This window comes from Coloeus monedula (genome assembly GCF_965178545.1).
Source record: "Coloeus monedula genome assembly, chromosome: 3".
NCBI classification, from domain to species: Eukaryota; Metazoa; Chordata; class Aves; order Passeriformes; family Corvidae; genus Coloeus; species Coloeus monedula.
In genome coordinates this window covers 21,652,221-21,673,058 of record NC_138783.1, presented here as the reverse complement: position 1 = coordinate 21,673,058, position 20,838 = coordinate 21,652,221, and the positions used below count along the sequence as shown (strand labels likewise).

At 41.5% G+C, this 20,838-nt stretch overlaps 1 protein-coding gene across 3 annotated transcripts in view; it reads left to right on the top strand.

Annotated features, from left to right (window-relative positions):
• Nucleotides 1-20,838, top strand: part of FILIP1L (filamin A interacting protein 1 like) — a 189,339-nt gene that overhangs the window by 26,096 nt on the left and 142,405 nt on the right. For all 3 annotated transcript variants that reach the window (XM_082278569.1, XM_082278567.1, XM_082278568.1), the window contains exon 2: nt 15,505-15,647. The gene's annotated coding sequence lies outside the window, so the exon portion shown is untranslated. The remainder of the gene's footprint in view (nt 1-15,504; nt 15,648-20,838) is intronic.

Below are 20,838 nucleotides of genomic sequence, written 5' to 3'. Positions count from 1 at the left end.
AATTGAAGGGATTAGTTATTAACCACTTGGCTTGCTTTGGCTATCACGTTGACAAAATGTCAAAGAATCAAGGAATCATTTAGGTTGGAAAGGGCTTTGTGTTGGACCAACTTGGAACATTTCCACAATGAGAGAAGCTGCAGCTACTTCTGCCCACAGAGACCTGTCCAAATGGACAGTGCAGACTCACAACAAACATCTGAAATAAAGCTGGGTCTTCCTAGAAACATCTGAACTAACACTTCACTGCTGATCCACAAAAAAAGGGAAAGCAGACAAATTTGAAGCATATTTTGTACTTATGCTTAAGCAATTCCTGGTTGAAGCTTGAAAAGCTGGTTTTGATCAATGAAGTTCTCTGTATTGCTGTGCTATGTTAAGGAATGCCTCGCCTTTCTTTGTCTGATGAGATGGCCTGAGACTGGCCCCCAGCAGAGCCAATCTTTCCAAAGCTTTCCTTATTAAATACTTCATCTGTTTGGAGGGTTTTTCTGTACAGTAACCCACTGCTGTGGATTACAAGCAGTGACCAGCAAACAGTTTTGAGCTTCACCAGTGTGACTAAGAAAGGAAGCCAGCCTGAGTGCCATAAACACCATAAACCAAATCTTACTCACACAGAATTCGATGGAAAACTTCCTACTGATTTTGTGGAATTCAAAACTTACTTTCTAGTCACAAACACTTATCTATTAAAAAACACAGAAGAAATCTGACATTAGACTTCCTCAATATATATACTAAGGTAAAGCTTTTTGCTACATTATCGCAGCACCTAATGTTGAAACTTTTCCTCCAAAATTAAAATTTCACATCCGTTGGTATTTCTTACAAAGCATTCCACCTTCCCACACTCTTGGTAATTTACAAGCAGATCTTAGCATCATAAAACAACACACCACATATAAAATCCATCACATACAGCAAACTTCTCTCAAAGAAAGTGAATTCACAAATTCTGTGATCAGTTGGATAGTTTTTCTTCTAAATAGGTAAGTCAATCTTTGCCCCAATAAAGGTAAAGTAGCGTTTTAGATCTTAATGTATAACTTGAACATTATTTCTTAACTCCTCAGAGAAAATACTGATATTTAACAACCTTTTTTAAAAAAACAGACCCAAACCCCCGCCAAAATCAAAGCGACCAAAACAAGAAACTCGAACAGGAAATTAAATAAGTTCCTAAATTTCTGCACATGGCTGTACTTGCCTCAACAGGCCTTATATGCTTCTGCAAAATATAAATGAAAGTTAGTTAGATAATCTTGTAACCATAACTGGAGATTTTATTGCATATTTTGGATACTCATTTGCTTCCAAAATATGCTAATATTTAATTTAGCTGTTTCATTAAGATGTTTCTTTCTACGGCTTTTCCAGAAGAAAACAGAATTCTTTGATTTTGGTTACTGGCCCTGAAAACTGGGATAATTTATTTCAAAGTCAGTCAAGCTGCGTCTGTTTTGTGGAGAGACAACTAACATCAATTGTACACTACAAAGAAACCAACTGACCATTACTGGGTTTATTATTTCTCATATTTTAACACACTGAAGGCAAAACACTTCAGGTAGAATATGAAAAAAGAAAAGTCAATTTTCCCCAATGAGATGTACTGCATGGTTTAATTTTGGTACTGGTCAGTGGTAACTGAAGTGCAGAAGTGTTTCAAGTCAATTCTTAATTATGCAGGCAAGCTGGGAAAAGATGACCAGAAAAGACTTATACCAAAATCCAGCTAACCATGTATAAAATTAGGATAAAGCACACACATGCCATATTATCCTTTGAAAAAACCCAAGTGCACAGATTTCTGTAAGAAGCAGTGAAGGAGCAGTGGGGACTGTCATTAGATGAGTCCTCACTCTCCACTTAGACCTTCCACAGCCAGAAGGTGTTGGGAGCAACTGTGCTAATCCAAAACCCACATAATCACCAGAGTTAAATGAGAGCTGACTAACATAACAAGGAGTTAACCCTCTAAATAAGATGTTGTAGGGCTCCTCCTCAAGGGATTTCTTAATTGCTATAAAAACAATGTTCTAAATCCAGCTTCCATTGCTAGAATAAAAACAAATGCTGCTGCAGTTACCAAATTTAATGGTTTTAGTATCAATGTAAAAACAGGCTTCAAAATAACACTTTTCCAGAGGTCATGGCTCACAAATTCCAGGCAATCCAACATCAAAACCTTTCAAAAGTAGGAGGCAAATGTAACTTCAGCACCTGATAGGATAGTATTAAACAGACAGACATGCACTAAAGGATTCTTATATAGGAGCTTACACAAAGCCCTCAAAAGCGTGTGTTATCATAAAACATACTTAGTCATCTCATGTGATCTCAGCAAGCAAGCATGGGTGAATTCACCTCATATGGCACTAAAATCAATGCTGCAGATTTACTGCTTCCTCCTCCTAAAGCAAGGATGAAAGCCGTTCTTCTTCCATATTATCTCCTCCATTGAGCTCTTCAGGCTGTTGTCTTCTGCTAAAGACATAAAACTTCAGCCTTGGCCATTTATTTGCAATAAAACATAGAAACTGATCCATCTTCTGCAGCTGCTAGCTTGTTCAAATCCCAGTTTAGATTGTATCTGCCTCATCAGATTTCCCCTTTGGTGATACCTGAGCAATTAGTTTTATTTTCTCCACACAGGTCTGTTTCTTCCATCTTTTTCCTAATTGAACTGCCACAAGCTTTTCAAACGGAGGAAAAGTCAAGCTAGAAACCTGTTTTGGGGCAAGGGAATTGCTTTTAATTTTAACTTTTAAAAATGTATGACATATGGGTTATCCAAACAAGCAAGACTTTAAAATTCAAAGGAAAGTAACTGTGATTAACAGATGGTTTTGCAAGAGCAGTGGTGAATAAAACCTAGCCACTAGGCAAATTCTAACAAGCCAAACTGACCAATGATAAATGAAAGAGGTGATAGCATCCAGCTGCAAAACAAGCATCACATTTTTTAAGATTTTTTTTAAACAAACTTTGGAATTTATAGTCAGATTTTATTTGCATCTTTTGCAATGAATTTTTGATCATGTCCATCAAGAGATGAAAGCTGTGCTGTAGTGTTACTAATCCTCTTATCCAAGTATTTTGGACACTGATTACAGCATTATGAGGAACAGTCAAAACGCTAAGGCACAGGGGCATGAAAAGGTTACTAAAGGCCATCCTTTCACAGGAGAGTGAAAAGGCTTCAAGGAAGCACAATTGGATGTTACTGCTTGTCAATGCTCAAAAAAAGTCAGTTTGGCCGTATCGTTTCCTTCACTGCCTATCCATGCCACTAGCTCAAGCTCTTGCTGCTCACCTGGTACCGTACAAAGTTTAAAACCACACATGGTTACCAGTTTCTAAAAAACTTCAGCTTGCATGTTTCTGATCTACTTGATTTTAGGTGTCTCCCATTAGGAGAATACCTGGAATAGGCCTGATCTGACAATGCTGTCAGAAAAACTGAGGCTGCACAGCCCTATGCTCCCAGGTGCAACCAGCAGCAAGGCTGAAAATGTGTTCTCAGTAAGGAACACACAGCCCCTCCTCGCCTGAACAGAAGGGGTCTGCTAGTCAGAATATGTCTGTTTGATATGTATAGATGTGTCCTTATTATGCATGTATGCGTATATTTATACACACACACACGGGCAATACAGATTCCTTCAGCTGCTGGGCTCACAGAGTCTGCCCAGTAACCACTTCTGGATCCCAGTCCTCCCAGCTGCTGGCACCCAGACAAACAAGCCCACTCCAGCTGCTGGCACACACTGTCACACAGATTTCCAGATACGTGCAAAAAGCGTTCTTGCACTGACTCATCTTGATGGGTTTCAGATCTGGACCCTGGGGCTGAGGCTCTCCTCAGACAATCCTGGAAAGGACTAAAGACGTGGTGTCCCTTCCTTTGTGTCTTTAGTTAGGTTTTCTGCCTGTCGTTGTGCTCCTGTGCTCCTCTGGGCCTGTGGAGGTGGGACTCTGGTGGGCTGATGGCCCCAGTGATGGCCTGGGAGGAGCCCAGCACAGGGTACGAGTTGGGATCCCCTGAATGCCTTTGTCTGTGCTCACAAAATGTAGCAGATTGTCCCGTGCAAGACTGACCTTGCAACTAAAATGCCCTGCCCCACCCCCAGATTTCTTTTCAATTAATTTATTTTTCTGTAATTGGTGAATATCTGCCCTTCCTACTGAGCATTTGGTATAATTTAGAGGAAGAAGGAAAGGCATCTGTATTAGAAGCACAAACAGAGGCACTGAGATCAGAATAAACAATCCTCACGGAGAGCATGCAAATAAATTACAAACAAATGCAAAGGTGAATTTTCCAAAGTCAGTCCCTCTCTTTTTAGAAGGAGATGCATTGAGCAGTTGTCTGTGATTTTTAAAAACTGTTAGTCTACTATCAGGCAAAGAACTCCATAAACCCCATTCAACATTCACCCTAACCATGGGTGCCTTCAGGCTGGCCCAACGCAGAGCTCCCAAGCTGGCTTTGGCACATGGGATGCTTTCAGCTAGTCCAGCACATCCCCTTGGGAGAAGAGGAGGAGTGGTGGCCAGCACAGCAGACAGGCCTCCCTGGCCCACGCAGGCAGAGCTGGCCTGGCTGACCACATTCCTGCCAGAAGGTATTTTTGCTTTCTGACCAAGCACTGCAGGCAGCAGCCCGGTGCACTTGTGGGGAGTTGCTAAGCATTTCGACCAATTCTTTCCAAGCTTGGGGAAAATTACAGCTGCTTATGTAATCTGTCTTTTGCCAAATGGGAAGCTGGGAGCTCAGCTGAGTTAACACTAGCATTTAAGTTAAGGAGCCAAAACATTTTTCATTCTGATGCTCTTTTGGCTTCCACCATTGACTACAGATTCTGTCAAAAAGTTACATCACAGTCCTAAATGCCTTCTATAGCATTAGGATCAAGCAAGATGTTTAGTTTGAGGTACAGTTTGGAAGGCAACTTTTGGGAATAGAGGGACACTGAGTCGTACATAGCAAAAAGCAGCAGCAGCACTGAACTGTGTAAGCCCCAGGTACAGGGGGCACCTGGTTATCCCATGGGACAGTGAATGCTCTGCTGACCTGTGGCTCCTGGAAGGACACAGCCCCAAGTGTTCAGACAACCTTCCCACCTTGTCTCTTAAACTGGAAACTTACTTAACCTCTAAATTGCCAGCAGATAATTGCATTGATTTACACTCTGTTGTTACAGCCTGTTTGTAACATATCCCTTGAAGAAGTCAAGTTCTTGGTTTTTATACCACTTAATATAAATATGTACCATGGAATGAAGATGTATATGCCACGAAAAGAAAACGAAGACAATTAAGAAGGATCCCTCTCAACAGAAATAGAATATTGATTGAAAGCCTGTTTCATAATTTGTCAGGAAATGGCAGTGATGCGTACTAATTTCAAAATAATAAGCATAAAATAAATACAGAAAACCAACTGAAGGAAGGCTGTTATGAAAGCCTTTTACAGCAGTAATAAACCCCAAATCCTGGCAAACTTAAAATGGTTCAACACCACATGTTCTTACCGGGTACAAAAACTGGCTTATGAACTGCATATGAATTAGGGACAAAACAATGGCAATACTCTTCAGATTACCTCTGTGACGAGAAATGACTCATCCAAAAAGAGGATACCAACCCACCTGCCATCCCTGTAACTTGAGTTTGGGTCAATTCTTAGTCAAGTTTCTACTAACTTGAATGACAGCTGATCATATTGATGTTCAGAAAACCAATGTCTCAAGTTTAGAAACTTAACTCGTGTATACATATATAGGAAAACCAGTCTCTTCTGTTCATCTCATGGAACCTTAAAAGAAAACAACCCATGAGGGCATACTGATGCAAACAGGTGTGACAGAAAACATCAGCTCCCTCTTCAGTAAATAGCTTTGGTTGGCAAAGCATTTCTTTGCCCTTGTATCTACTAAGGGATGACTTCAGTTCAGCAAGGTAAAAGAAACAGCTGAAAGCAGCAATAGCATTTTTAACTATTTTTAATTCAGAACCCCCTAAACAATGTCCAACAAGGAGCAAATTTAACTAAGCAGACAGGTGGGTGTTTTGTGTAGCCCTCTCCCTGATTAAATTATAGACTCCCTGTGAAAAAGATATACCAGTGGTGCCACCTGTGAACCAGCCTCTGGCTGTGTCACTGGTGTAACTGAAAAGGTTGAATTTTTGTTATTCTCAAACCCAGCATTCTGCAACAGCAGAAAATGCTTCTACATTTGTCTTGCATGCACTGCTAATAAACTTGATGAACAGGTCGACTCCTCTCTCATGACTCAGCATTCAGTCAAGTTTGTTTTGCTAGTTTCTTCCCTTTCACTGTTTGCTCCAAAGCTGATCCATATTTTCAGATATTTTAAAAAACAAACAAAAAAAACCTAAAGAAAACTCCCACAAGCAAACAAATAAAACAAACCAAAAAGGCAAGGCCAAAGAGATGCAAAGACAAAACAGGTTTGCTTTATTTGATCTGGCTAACCACAACACAGCAACACAAAAATTCTGGCTTTCTTCAATACTATATTCCACCCTAATGCCACGTGTAGGGGTAACAGTAAGACAGCCTTGTGACACTTGCAGACACCTCACTCCAGTTTCCTGTATGACAAACAGACTCGTGTCAGTCAGTAAAGCTGATTCTCAGGGAACCAACAACAGGTGTCATCAAAGCAACAAGAACCTGTAGCAGGGAAAAACTGGGGCTCAACGCCAGTGTCAGTGTGTCCTGGGCTTGACTCATTTCTAGTTATGGCAACACACTTCAAATCGTGACAGTTACTTTGAAAACCCTACGGACTCACCTAGAATTATTTCTGTAATAGCAAAAAGTAAAAGCTGGAGTACCGCAACATTTGATTCCAATCAGTGTGATTGGAAGTCACACTAAAAAAATCTCACTAGCAAACACAAGGAAAACAAAGGAGAGATGGTAGATTTTGGCTGTGGCTGCTGCTGCTGTTGTTTTGCTGCACTTTAAGTAAAGCTACATTTTTAAACACTGACACAGCTCAGTAAAATTTAGTAGCTATAACTTACAGTTAATCTTGGTTAGACTCTCCATCACCTGAAGTCTTTAAATCAGTATTGGGCGCCTCCTCAGAAGATAAGCTGTAGCTCAGCCAAGTATATTGAGCTGTATAAAAAACTACTAGATTAGGCTCTCTGGTTTGTGTTTATGTAAGATTGCAACCATGACATAATGTCTCTAACCTTAAGTACCCACCAGGCTATAGAATACCCAAAATTCAAAGGCTGTATGTGGGAGCTACTGACTCCAGTGCACCAAAGGCGGGCAGGTAAAACAGACTATATGACAAACAAGAAAAAATAGAGTGCAGTAACTCCAACACGGGCAACTTTGGTGAGGTATGGAAAACTACTGCACATGCTATTATGCTGCAAATACAGTGCTGAAAATAAAATTCACATCTTAATAACAAGACAAACAACTACAGAACATATCTGTCTTACCAGTGCCATGGCAACTGTAACAGAAAACACACACACTGACCTGAAATAGTAGCAACTTCTTCCCGTTAAGAATATTGCTTATAAGGGAACGAGCAAGAGCTGGCTGACCACATATCCATAAAAGCTGGGAATGTTCTCTGTTTCCAGAAAGTGTTTCAATGCCTTTACTACTTCTACCAAAATTTTTAAAAAATCAACAAGAAAAAAAACCAAACCAAACCAAAACAACAACAAAAAGCCCCAAAAACAGATAAGAAAGGAAAAAAAAAAGGTGGTTTTGTCACTGATTTCACAGTACCCAAGTACATGAAGCCAACAAGCTGAACATATGCACACTTCAGGGACTTTTCCTAATCCAAGCCATCCAGTTTCCACTTGCTTCAAAATGTGCTGATAAAAACAAACTCCCTTAACCGGACCCTGATCCCACAGGCTGATCTAACCCTTACACAAAGGCATCCCACTCCTTTGTCTCACCAAAGAGACAATGACCTACTCACACAAGTAGGCTGACAAATTCAAAAAGGAACAGCTGCTTCTGCCCAGCCAGGGATTAACTGGCATTTCAGCCCTGTCTGTCCATTGAACAGCTTTCACATTACTAAGATTCACCACTTTAATGCCATTAACTGCAGCGAATTTTTAAGAAATGCTATACAAAATTGGATAGACCTGTAAGAAAGGTTGTACCAGGTTGACTGGAGATGCCTTCCTAAAGAAAATCTTGCACAGGATGTTTTACAATTGCCTATAAGATATTGTCCCTGCTGGCAGATTTCAAAAGAAAGAGAGAAGTCCTGAAAATAGTAAACTTCTAAAAATCTGGTGTAAAATCAATGCAGAGAAAGGAGATTATAATCAGTGTGTAGGGAAAAAGCCCCCAAATGTGAACTGTGCCACTGCCAGTCTTATTTGGTGGTACAGCACCAACACAGCTTCTGAGTGGATGTAGCAGACAATGGCTACTGCCCAGCGTAGTATTCAATAAGGAGAACAGTGCAGAGTTGGATGTATCCAAGCAGAAAGGGACACACAACTAGTAATTTTCATATTTTCAAGCCACAAACAGTTTGGATTTGCTTTTTTAACCATAATATATTTTTCTATTAGCAAATGACAATGTATGTATGTCCACAAGTTCTCCACGTCTGAGCAAAAAACAAAACCAGAAAATCCTGCCTAGAATCAAGTATCATCTACCATCTCCTCCAAGAAATGTAACTGTAGCAGAAACAATCTTACATACTGCACTGGACATTTAAATATTGTCTAGCAAGCAAAAATAAGAGCTAATACATATACTGACATATACCCCTCATGTCTTTATTGTGACTAAGACAAAAGTCTGATTTACAAGTACTTCATAAATTTGTGAAAATGAATGTGGAAACTGTTCTGCAGCTCAGTGACCTGTTGGAACCAACTCAATACAACTGCTGTGCACACAGTCCTTCCCAGTCACACAAGCCTGTGAGCCACCAAATGGGAAGGGAAAACGACAAAACAACAGGCGTGTGTTTGCATTTAAAAACCACAAACAGTTTGGACTGCTATTCTCTACCCTGTTCACTGACTTTCTAAGAGCCCCCATTTAAACATCTAGAATAACTTACTTCTCATGACTACTTAATCCAGTTCTTCAACCTGAAAGTCCTAAGAGCTGCTGCTCTTTGAAGCATCCAGAACATTACTTGCATATACTTTATAAAAATGGCATTTGCTAGTAAAAGCAAAGCTTATAAAGCTTAGGGGAAATAGCCTTGGGGTTTTCCCCTTCTGAGAGCTTAAACTTTTATGAGTGAACCTAAAGGACTGCCAAACTTCTAAAGTGACAACACATTACGAAAAAATTTCCTATGTGTTTTGCAAATTTGAAGTCAGCCACATTTCACAACTGACATCAGGGTTTTTAATATCAGCTCTAATGAAATATAATTCTCCAATGACATAACTGTGAAGTACAGCATTTTCATTTCACTAGCTGGCAGAGAGGTTTTGGCCTTATTATTATTATATCTTATGTAGAGCCAAAAGTGTTCTAGGCCCTGCACAGACATGCCTGAAGACAAAACCTTTTCCTTGTATCTGCTATAAACACAGAGACCGCAGGGTATTCAGCTTTACAAAACAGGTTACATATTTTCACATGACTGCTATGGCCAAGTCGCATGGTAGGACACAGGAATAAGAGAAAAATGTAAGAAATAATTTGCCTTCATCTTCTCTGCAGTTTCACTTTCACTAAATCTCTTTGGGTAGGATTGGATAGTCTCTGGTTCAGGAGAATTTCACTGTTTATTGAAAAAAATCCTACAGTCAATGAAGAAATTCCAGCCATCATCACAAAGCCCTGAGGGGAAAGGGGCATAAGCTGAGGATTAAAATGATAGTCTTGTTTTTAAATCAGGTTCCTCCTGAGGTCACACTTCCTCTGCTGGATGAGAGAGGTGTTTATCTCAGAATGGATACAGCTCACTACAGTTTAACCACACACCAACTAAAATTAAGAAGTTCCCATTTGCAAATGACTGAACTAAGGATGTAACTGAGAAGAGCTCTGCCTTTCCTAGACCCTCAAAACCCAAGAAACGGGGAGGAGAGAAAAAGCTACACTTCTCCCATCAGGAGAAGTCCCTGATGACTGAGATGAAACCCAAGCAAGGAAGATAGCAATCAAAAAGAGAGATCTCTCTATTCTGAAGCCCCCGAGTAGCTGGTAGGAGCATCTGACATGGGCACTTCGTTCTGAATTTGTCATGGGGACAAGCAACAACAGGCATAATGTTGTACTCACCCCTTCACCTACACATCCCACTCAATGCACATTTCTTCAGGTCTCCAAGGCTGTTACTTGGGAAAGAAATTGCCTCAGTGTCTTGGGGTGACATAATGATGTGTATCCCATGTTGCTGCCCTATGCCCAGAAATTAACTTTGTGCCTTTCTATGCCTCTAAACTGAGCCTGAGAGGGGGAAGGAAAAAAACTGAGCAAACAGTTTGGCTGTTGACTGCATGTTGTGTTTTGGGACAAAGCAACAATCCTGGTATCACCAAGTGTTCGGGGATACTGACACTCCAGGGACACCTCCACACAGAGATCCAGCTCCAGTTTAAGAAGGAATTTTAAAGGGCTATCTCATGGCATAGTTCACAGTAACAAGTCTAGGCCTGACCTGCTAAAATAGACACAAAAAATGATAAGCCATACTGACAGGTACAAAGGGGACACCTCTGTTGAGGCAACATCTTCTAGTGGCTGTCATGAGTGGAAGGTAACAGGACACAGTCTCTTTGCCACAGGGCTGATGCACACTCAGCTTGGGTGGGAAAAAAAAAAGAACCAGCATTCAGCACATTAAATGGAAAGGTGGAGAGAAAAGCCTCCAAAAACATCAAGGGCAGATGTTTGGCAAGAGTTAACAAAAAGGTTCATTTGTGGGGTTCATTTGTTAGCTTCTTGTATAAGTCTTGAGATAACACCTTGTTGGAATCATAAAACACAAATGCAGTAGATCAGAAGCAATTTCCCCTTTGGACTGGACTCCAATCAGGGTATCTTGATACCCATGTCCTCCTTTTGCATCTTTCTGAAATCCTGAAGCACATTTTTGTGGGTGTTTGCAGATCCTGAACCGCAGCCTGAACATGGTTTGAACTCTTAGTGAACCTCTGATAGCTGCGCATACCTCCATTTGAGGCTATAGCAGAAGCTGAAAAAAAAATCATGCTTGATTTTTCTATTTTGGGGGACAGGTGAGGAGAAGAGTCCACATAATCCATTATGGTGTAGCTTGCAGTGGTCGTGGCTGTCTCTCTTGGTGCTGCAGCTCATTCTGTAAAGATAGCTATGCAGGATGAAGTAAGTGTTACCCTTCAGCTTCCCTAGACTGCTGACAAATATTACACTGGTCTCCAACCCTGATGGAACACAGAAGAGAAAACACGGAGCACGACTTCCCAAAAACGGGCAAAAACTTTGGTCCTCTCTGGAGGACAGAGGATTGGTCTGCTCTGGGAAGAGACAGAGGATAAATGGGGTCAGAACTGTCTTTCCCAGCTCCACGCAGCCAAGCATAAATTAACAGTAACAGAGATGTTACCTCTGAGGGGCTGTGTGAAGGCTGCAGCAGACACCACCATAGTAGGGGAAAAACCGCAATACATGTCTGCTCTCCCCAGCCAAGAGATCATAGTCAGGACTAACACACTTGCTGGAAGCTTTGCCTCAAAAAAGAGAGAATCAAAACCATGGAAGGATGGTGGGGCTTGGCCCACTGTAAATGTTGGCATTTATAATGGAGAACGAAGTGTCACCAGATGCCTGCTGCAGACACTCATGGTTTGCTTTTCACAATGTCATGGAACGATGCTTTGTATTGAGATTTCATACAGTAATAGTTCCTTAATTTAAGTAATTGCATTTTCTGCTTGTAGGAAAGGGTCTGCTTTGACCATACCAAATAAGCTATTGTCCCACCAATATTGCCATAATCAGCTACCAACAATTGTTTTAAGGCACTGCTGTTTCTTAAGAGCTATTACTCCTTTATTAGAGGACAATGTAAGCCTAAAACCAACAGAATACTCTTCCCCAAAGATATCATTCCTTTCGCCAGGCACTGAAGCAATAAATGGCATAAGAAGGGGGAAAAATTGTTATATAGTTACAAAAACTATCTAGAGCCTCTGTCTATGAACTCAAAAAATACTATTTTTCACACAGTTGTAGAGTCCTACTACGTAATGTTATACTAAAGCAGTATTAAAATCTCTACATCTTCCACCCACACAAATGAAGCAGTCCCCTTCTACCCCTCCACAGCTTCCAGCTTCAAATATCCTGGCGTAAAATGATCAGACAAAATAGGTGAGTTATGTTTTTATTGGTTCCTCCAGACTATGACGACATTTCCTAAAACACTGAGCCAGGAAACTATTAATGTCTCTGAAAAAGTGGAAAGGGTCAGGCTATTTCAAAGGACGTGTTTGCTAAGAGGCCTTTGTTACAGATGTATACGCCACTTACAATTCGATTAATAATAACAGAAGTATTTAGCATTCATGTAACATTTCTAGCTCCAAGGCATATTGTGAACATATTTGTTAGGCTGTGTTACAAATATGTTCTTGTATTTAGAAAGCATTACCCCTTTTCACCTTTTTGAGAATTAAAATAAGAAAGTTAATAAGCTTGCCTAAGACTTTGTAAAGTAGTATATCCATTCCAAGATCAGAATTACCGACAGATCTGTATGTGCTCCTAATCTCAGGCTGTTACTGGAGAGAGAAATGAAAATGGTCTCAGTTTATCACCTTTATAAAAATGGAAGATCTGGAAGATTTTCTAGATTTATGTCAGCTGTGTTGGCCTGCATTTGGCAGCACAAATCAGGTCAGGCACTTGCAGGTGGGGTCACAGATCCCTTAAAAAAAGCTCTGCGTGTTTTACATACAAGCACTGAACTAGAGCGACCAGTACTCTAACAGGAGCATAGCACAATGCATGCAGAATAGAGATCCCACAGAGAATCCTCAAAGCTTTCTAATTTTCTAGCACATACTACGTGTATATACCTCTTTGTTTTGGCTGCTTTGTCAGTAGGTCTGGGAAATATCAAGGGGGACACAAAGGACTTGCACAAAAGACTTGGAATTAAAGGTGCTCCAAAGATAACACCACTTATTCCATGGCCAGAACAATTTCACCCACAAACCCAGTTCTGATCCTGACTGCACAACCTGTACGAAGGTCAGTTTTTTAACACAGGAGCTCAAAGCAGATAGTACGATGCATTTCCCACAGGAGAGAGCTGAGGCATCCTAAAAGAAGTACAAGTCACCCTGTTCTCACCGACTAAGGAACTTCACTCATCTGTCATGTCTCAAACAACCACAGTCGGGTCACACGACAAACGCTGCAGGTAAAAATCCCACTATTGCACAGTGCCACCTCCTGGGCAAGCAAGACTGGAAAAACAGCCTCACGTGTCCCTTCACTCCGGCAGCATCCAACGTTTTAGTGTCACCTCCCAAGCTCTGGCAGGCCGGGCATTGCCTCTGTTCTCAGAAGGCAGGCCATGCATCCACGGAAAGAAGAGCCGATTGTTTACACCTCTCCCCATGAAACGTGAGCTGCAGCAGACCCACTCTTGAGTGAGGCCATGTCTGCATAGGCAAGCACTACACAAACCCACAGGATTAAGTTCACTCTGGGTTGCTGGCTAATCACAAATTAGCAGTCAGGGCTTCCTTTTAACATCCAAACAGGAAATGGGAGTGGAGGAAGTGAAAGCTTAATAATTTCTTGCATGTTAACAAGTTACATGAGCTGCTCCAATGAAAAAAGCTTTGCTAAGTGAACTTAAACCTAGCACACAGTCTGTCCCAAAATGGCAAGCATTTATCTTTGAAACCAAGCTATGCATCTCAGAAAGACAACGGAGGCAGACATTTAAATTAGCATAACTTAATTTCCAGTATAAGAGGACATAAAGCACCGAACTGAAGCTGAGGATCCTACTTTATTGTAATCAGAAGCATTGAGACTATAATCCCCAAACCAAACCCAAGGTGGTAATCCTAGCATCTCTCTTGAAATATTCAGTGAAAAAATAGGATTAGAAGGGCAACATTTTAGTTATCACAAACTGTTAAATCCATAAGGGCCTCTGACAAAGGAGCAAGAAAATCACGCCTAATGTTAGCTCCATTTCTTTGTCTCTTTGTACTCTTTGGCTGCGCAGATCCCATAATATTTACCTGGCCACACAGAGTTAAGTGTCAGAAAAGCTGGGAAATAAAGTCCCTGTAAGACACTGAGAACCCTAAAATGCCTAAAGGAGCAAAGGACTCTCAGGCCTCCATGACAAGCACAGCAAGGAACATCTCTCCATCTTTAGGCCACGAGATCACAGCCCCTGGCAAATGGGAAAAGCCTGGCCCATTATACACTCCTAATTTGGTACTATCTTCACAGCAGGAGGAGGAAAAACAATTTTGTGCAACTGTTGAGCAATTCTCAAGAGTTCAAGATAGATGAAAGGCCAGTTTCTCGGTTGCCTGGAGATATTAAGACAGATTAGGGACAAAAGTAAGATGACTTCAATGGGTAGATGTAGACTGACGTTTTGAGGGAACAAAACTGCAAGGTAGAATTCCTTGATTTTTATGGATGTACCCAACAAAAAAGAAAAATCTCTTGGAAGAACTCCGCAGTATAGGAAGAGATTATTTCAGTGGGCTGCATGAAGAACAGAGCAGAAGCAAAGGAATTTGGGAAAGAAATCCTGCTGTCAATATAACCACTACACAATCTCATTATCTCCCAGGGATGCAAGCAAAACCAGACATACAGCAGATAGTTACCATGGCCCACAATAAACTGGCTACAGTAAATAAGGAGCTAAAACTGCATGGGTGCATGCTCTGCATTATGAAGTGTGGATGAAAGGTTTTTCCCTACTTTCAGCAGTAGACACATGGGCACTCCTAGTTCCAATGCAGCATTTACCATGAAGTGTTGCCTGCCATAAGCCACCTCAGTGTACTTGTTACACTGTGCACACAGCTGGAAATGCAGACCTTGCTGTGGACTCTCGTATCATTGTTCTGTGCAATAAAAAAGGCGCAAAAGTCTGTTGTACATGAACATCTGAATTTCCATCCTGAATCCTTCAGATCGTTTTCACAGTAAGCATTCCCTGTTTCCAAGGTGACAGGAGACAGAGCAGATATTTAATCAGCCTGGTAAATTTTAGACCACCCATTTGCAAAAACTCTCCAGAAGAGTTTTGAAAGCTGAAAAGCAATGATTCTGTAAGACTGCTGGGTTTGGTGTTGGGGTTTTTTGTTTTGTAAGACATAATCATTGGTAAGCATTACATCTGTCACTGGGAACACCGGTACTCCTTCTACTCGTATTGTGACCTTGCACTCCAATACTTGTGGTATCAGCTGTGTCCAACCATCTATTTCTGCGGAGTCACTGACTAATCACCTCTTTTTTAGGATGTTTGCATCCAGGGCAGCAATGCCACTTCCTACTACGTGATAAAGACCATGAGGACTTTGCAGGACTGCCACCTGCTCCGTTGCCAAAATGACGGCATCTGCCAGAACATTCAGGTCTCCAGCCTGTGATGCTCCAGCAGGTTAGCTGATCTTCACTTAACTTCTATAGTACCAAATGGTTTTCCTTAAGCCAGAGACTTCCAGTTTTCCTTCCCTCTACTTCCAGTGAGAGGTGAGAGTTTCCACACAAGGTCTCCTTGGTAAGGAGTGCTGATAAGCTCATACCTGTTCAGCAGCTATCACTCTATCAACAATCCACTGTCAAAAAAATGGAGGAGGAATGTGCTTGACAATGTGAGAGACAAATTATGATCCGTGTCCTCCTTGCCCTACATTCACATAACATCCAAGGCTCACATGTGCCATTCACTTAAATATCTAAAGGAAGGTGTAGTTGTGACCAGTTTCTCTGGATCAGACACCAGGTAGCTGTTAAATAATACTAAGAATGATTTCACCATGAGATGCTTGTACTGGATCTCACTCAAAACCTTTTTATATTGCATATATTACTGTTTTGCTGCAAATGTCGTCTCAAAGCAAAGTAAGAACTTTGATGAATATATGCATGAGATCATCCAGACAAGGAGACTGCATGTTTACAGAGGTGTGGAAACACTTGACAAAACAGATTATCTTTTTCAGTCTGTACTCCAAAATAAAGGTTTTCTTGGATGATGAATTCAGGAGTTCCCATAGTTTTGTTCATGGAGGGCAACCTAATGGGTGGGACATCAGGATAGGGATTGCATGACCAAAAAAAAAAAAAAAAAAAAAAAAAAAATCAGCAGGACAGTGTAGAACAGCCACAATTTGAAAATTTTCCTAAGGGTCACATACTTAGCAGCTTTCCAGATCAGTCTCTGGGAACCCCTGACTCAAATGTTGAATTCTTGTGAGGAATATAATTGATCCTTGTGTGGAGTTTTCCTCCTCAAACACATATTTCTGAAGGTTTTCTTTTTTTGTGATGACTGCTGGGCTCTGTGTTACACAAGCAGAAGAATGACAAGGCAAGAGCAGACATGCTAACCTTTCAGTTTATATGGTAGCTGCAAATGCTTGTATAAGCTCAAACCAAGTGGTAGTCTTACTAAGGAGGCCTCCAGCTCTAGAAGCAGCTCCTATTACATTTAGGTAGTGGTGTAAGGGAAAGGGCTCTTAATGCTTAAATCTTCAGTAGACTTTTAAAGTTTATTTTCATAGTCTAAAGGCTTGGGAAGGTAATGATAACTTGTAGTATTCTCTAGAATACCACTGTCATTGTGGTCTTGTTGAGTTATTTGCATGATTTGGTTCTCCTGTACCACAAACATACACAAATAGGAAATATTTCTGCCTTGCATCACCTCTGCAAGTGAGAGATTGCCTACAGAGGGAAGAGGAACAGCTGTGGAGACAGACTGCTATTAAGGATATCAGACTCCATTTACACCCCTTCAAGTGCAAGTGACAATTGTAAACTGTACATAAGATTTGAGCACACAACTGTGCCAGTTAATAAATCACTCATGGAAAAAGTAAGATAAAGAAGCTTTTTGGTTTGCAGGTTCCTCTCCTGCACTTAAACTTTCTGTGCGTATTTTCAAAGGCCTCTCATTCCCAGTTGCATACAGATTTACAAAATAAGAGATGTTAGCAACTTGTTCTCCAGTTTGCAGGGTTGGCAGCAAGGCTCACACAGCTGGTATCCCTGTGTCTGCTATTCACAAGGCTGAAGCTTACTTAACTTTAGGCAAATTAATGGAGAACATTTACCTTTCTCCTTTGGTACAAGCAGGTGTGATGGAGAATTCCCTTCTGCCAAAAGAAACTACCTGCGGAACAAACTAGGAGTCTTTCTCAGCAAACTTTCTGACTTTAATTCAGATGTTATGAGGGGAAAAGCCACCAGTGAAATGGAGAAGCAAACAGATAAAAATCTCTGGAATGTCCTCTCTGCTCAGAGCTCAGGAAAACTCAGTTATGCAGGGAGCCCTGGCGTGAGCTCCACGCTCCCCCAAGATGCAAGGGACTCCTTGAGGGTGTGAGAGCTGCAGTACCAAACAAAAAATTTCTTTTGTCTCTATTAGTCTGGCAGACCTGATAATGAACTTCTCAGCTTCTGGGCAGGGAAAGCACATGTTGGGTCACACACTCCTGTCATGCTGGATCACGGGGTACTGCCTGTGGTTGGAGGACTGCGTGACAACAAAAGTGCTCTGGCACGGCTGAAGCACCCTTGTGAAAGGTCTCCTGTCAGTAACAGGCATGACTGGCAGAGATCTGGCTTAACTGAAGTAAACTCCATTTTGCTCCTCAACCCACAAGACAGGTGTGGCTGGTTGAGAAATCAAGGCTCACGCTTCCCCAAGGACCTGCCCTGCCTCCTTATAGGGAGAAGAAAAGCCAGCTGCCTCTGTTGCAAACTGGGCACGGTCCAGGTTAAGCTGTGGGGTAACCTGAGGTCAAAGCCTCGTGTGATGGTCTGATGTTCACTGCATGCACCGTGCCAGGAATGGTCAGTGAGTCACACTGCTCTCAGGAAGGTGCCTGCTCCATGTGAAATAGAGAGACCCAGGAAACACCACTTGCTTTTAGCTGAAGATCAGACAGCGAGAACACAGCAAAGTCACACAGCTGCTGTAGAGACAAAGGGTATGCCAGGCAGCAGGTTTTCTATGAGACAAGCAGCCAAGGAGGCTGCATCTGACCTGTGGTCTGTTTAAGAAATACAGCCTCACTGTCTTCCGTGTTTTATCTCATTCTGATCAAGGGTTAAGCGAGGCACTCAGCCTATTGTTCTTGCCACATGATAAGTTAACTAGCTGCATGTAAACAAAGCAATTAAGCTCCATAAGGAACTGTTTGCTATTCAACGCTGAACTAAACATTGTTTAGCTGAACTAAACATTTTGTTTTGAGAATCCAAATATGGTCAATTAGTGACAGTCAGCTATGACCATGGGATTGTTTGCTGCACAGAAAGGGCCCCTGGAACACGCAGCACAAACTGGAAGATCACCTTTCCTCCTCTTTACCCTGACATTAACCATCTAAAGACCCAGCTGGGCTCACTGCTAGTTGCCTTCTGCTGAGTATCACCTTAGCATAACTAATTTATGATAATTTATGATAATTCTTATCATAGTTTCTGATAAGAATAGAGAGAGAAATTTCTTATGCTGGCACAGCTGGTTCTAAACCCCTGCTCTTCAGCTGTAAAACTACCAGGCTCCATCAGCACCCCTCCAGGAGAACACCTCTCAGTTGTTAACTCCTTGATGTATTTGGTAGTCAGACAATTCAGTAGGGAGCAGCACAGCACACAAATACAAAACTCATTATTTTCTTATTAGCTCTACTCCTGTTGCATGTAAAAGCCCTAATCAAGATCAGACTGTCAACCTGCTGAACAGAATATGCACAGAGGAAGAAAGAATCCCATCCCAAATGTCTTCAAGACCAGAAGACTGGATACTTTAAACCCAATTCACACATCCAACTCAAAAAAGTCCAACTCTCCCACTGCTGATATGTGTGCATGTTCAGTTTTGTAGGCTGAATTTATATATTCATAGAATGTAGTATGCTTGCATAGACAAGGTAAAAAAAGAACCATCAAAATAAAAACAGAAAAGAAACATTACTAAATCCATTCGGGGCTAATGAAAGCAAAAGTAAAAATGTGTTCTGTCATAGCACCCATTGTAATTCACTTCTGTACTTTAAATCTGCAGTTTGTTCCTTTGCAAAGATTTAACAGATATCCCCAATTACAGACCTGCACTGCAGCTCTCTGCTGTGTTTGTCACTGTGGGACAGAAGCACCTGAGCTGAAGCAGGCATACAGCTGAGGGAGGAAAACCAGGAGCAGCTTGGAAGAGGACATAGTGGGGTGTGTGCTGAGCCCTGAGTCAGAGAGGTCCCAGCACACCAAGGGCAAGGACACAGCCTAGAAGGTGATGGCAGCTTTCAGTTCACAAAGTTCCCATTGGAAATCTGGGAGTTAAAACCCCAGTCATGGTGGATCTTCTCATATCCATTAGTCATGCTCTCCCAACCAACTCAGTTATGTGGTATCTCTGCTTACGCTGCCTTAGAAACATCCCAGGCTCCTGATGAAGTTACTAGATAAATTGTGAGTTTTGAAATACAGATAGACAAAGGTTAAGAAAACAAACTGTCTTACTATTTATTGTAGTGCTGCAACACACACGTCTCCATCTCTGATGAAGGGTGAAAAACACCATTTTGTGCAACAGACTGGCAAGGACAACTGTTTGGGAGGCTGAAATGGTATGGTGCTGTTATTCAACTGAAATACAGCTGTGGGAGACCAGGACAGGCTGTGCAGATGGTCTTTCCAGAATATTAAGAGAAGAAGCACAATTTACACACAGACACAACAACAACAACAACAACAACAACAACAAAAAATCTTGAAACACTCTAATTCTCTAACTTGGTTCATTTTATAAATTCTGGGTGCCAAAATGGGAGGGGAGACCAGGACAAAAAAGATTAAAACAGCCTTAAATTTCTTCCTGAGATTCACCCACCCTCATCAATATTAGTGGCCATCAGGTTTTTACAACTTACCTTCTCTATTCCTTGCAAATACTTACAGGCACACTTTCAAAGCTGCCCACGTACAATGGAGGACCTCTGAGTATCCTACTAGGAGGCAACAGTGCCAGGAACACACAGAAACACATTCAACTGTTTCTGAATCAAAAGTCCACATCAAGTGCTGCTTTTCTGTCCCTAAGGTTTCTACTTTTTTGACTATTCAAGGGAATCCTTCATTCAGCAGAGACAAAAAGGTCTAAAGCCCCATTTTTAGGATGTATCTTAGGCTGGGCTAAGTTGGGAAGGGATGCAGGCCTAGGCTAGGGCTTGTCTGGAGGCACACAGGGACCTGGAGAGTTTGGGACTCATCCTATGTGAAGATAAAGCTAACCCAGAAGAGACAGAAAGCTGTGAAGGGCTGGACTCCAAAGCCAGGGGTGAGGGGGAACATGGGACATGGGACAGACTGTAGGACAGTAGTTGGTTCCTAGTCTCAGTGAAATTGGTGTCTATGGAATTTCCAGTTCTTCTTGCAGCCAACACAGGAACAATACATGAGGTCTGCAGCTTTCTTTTAACAGTGTGACTGCAGTATAGGAATTCTGATTGTGAAGGATTTGAGCTTGGGAAGAAAAAGGAAAGCTGCTTCCAGACCCATGCAGTGACTGAACATGCCAAAGCTCAAGCTTTCATCAAATGGGCACAACGACTTTCAGCAGG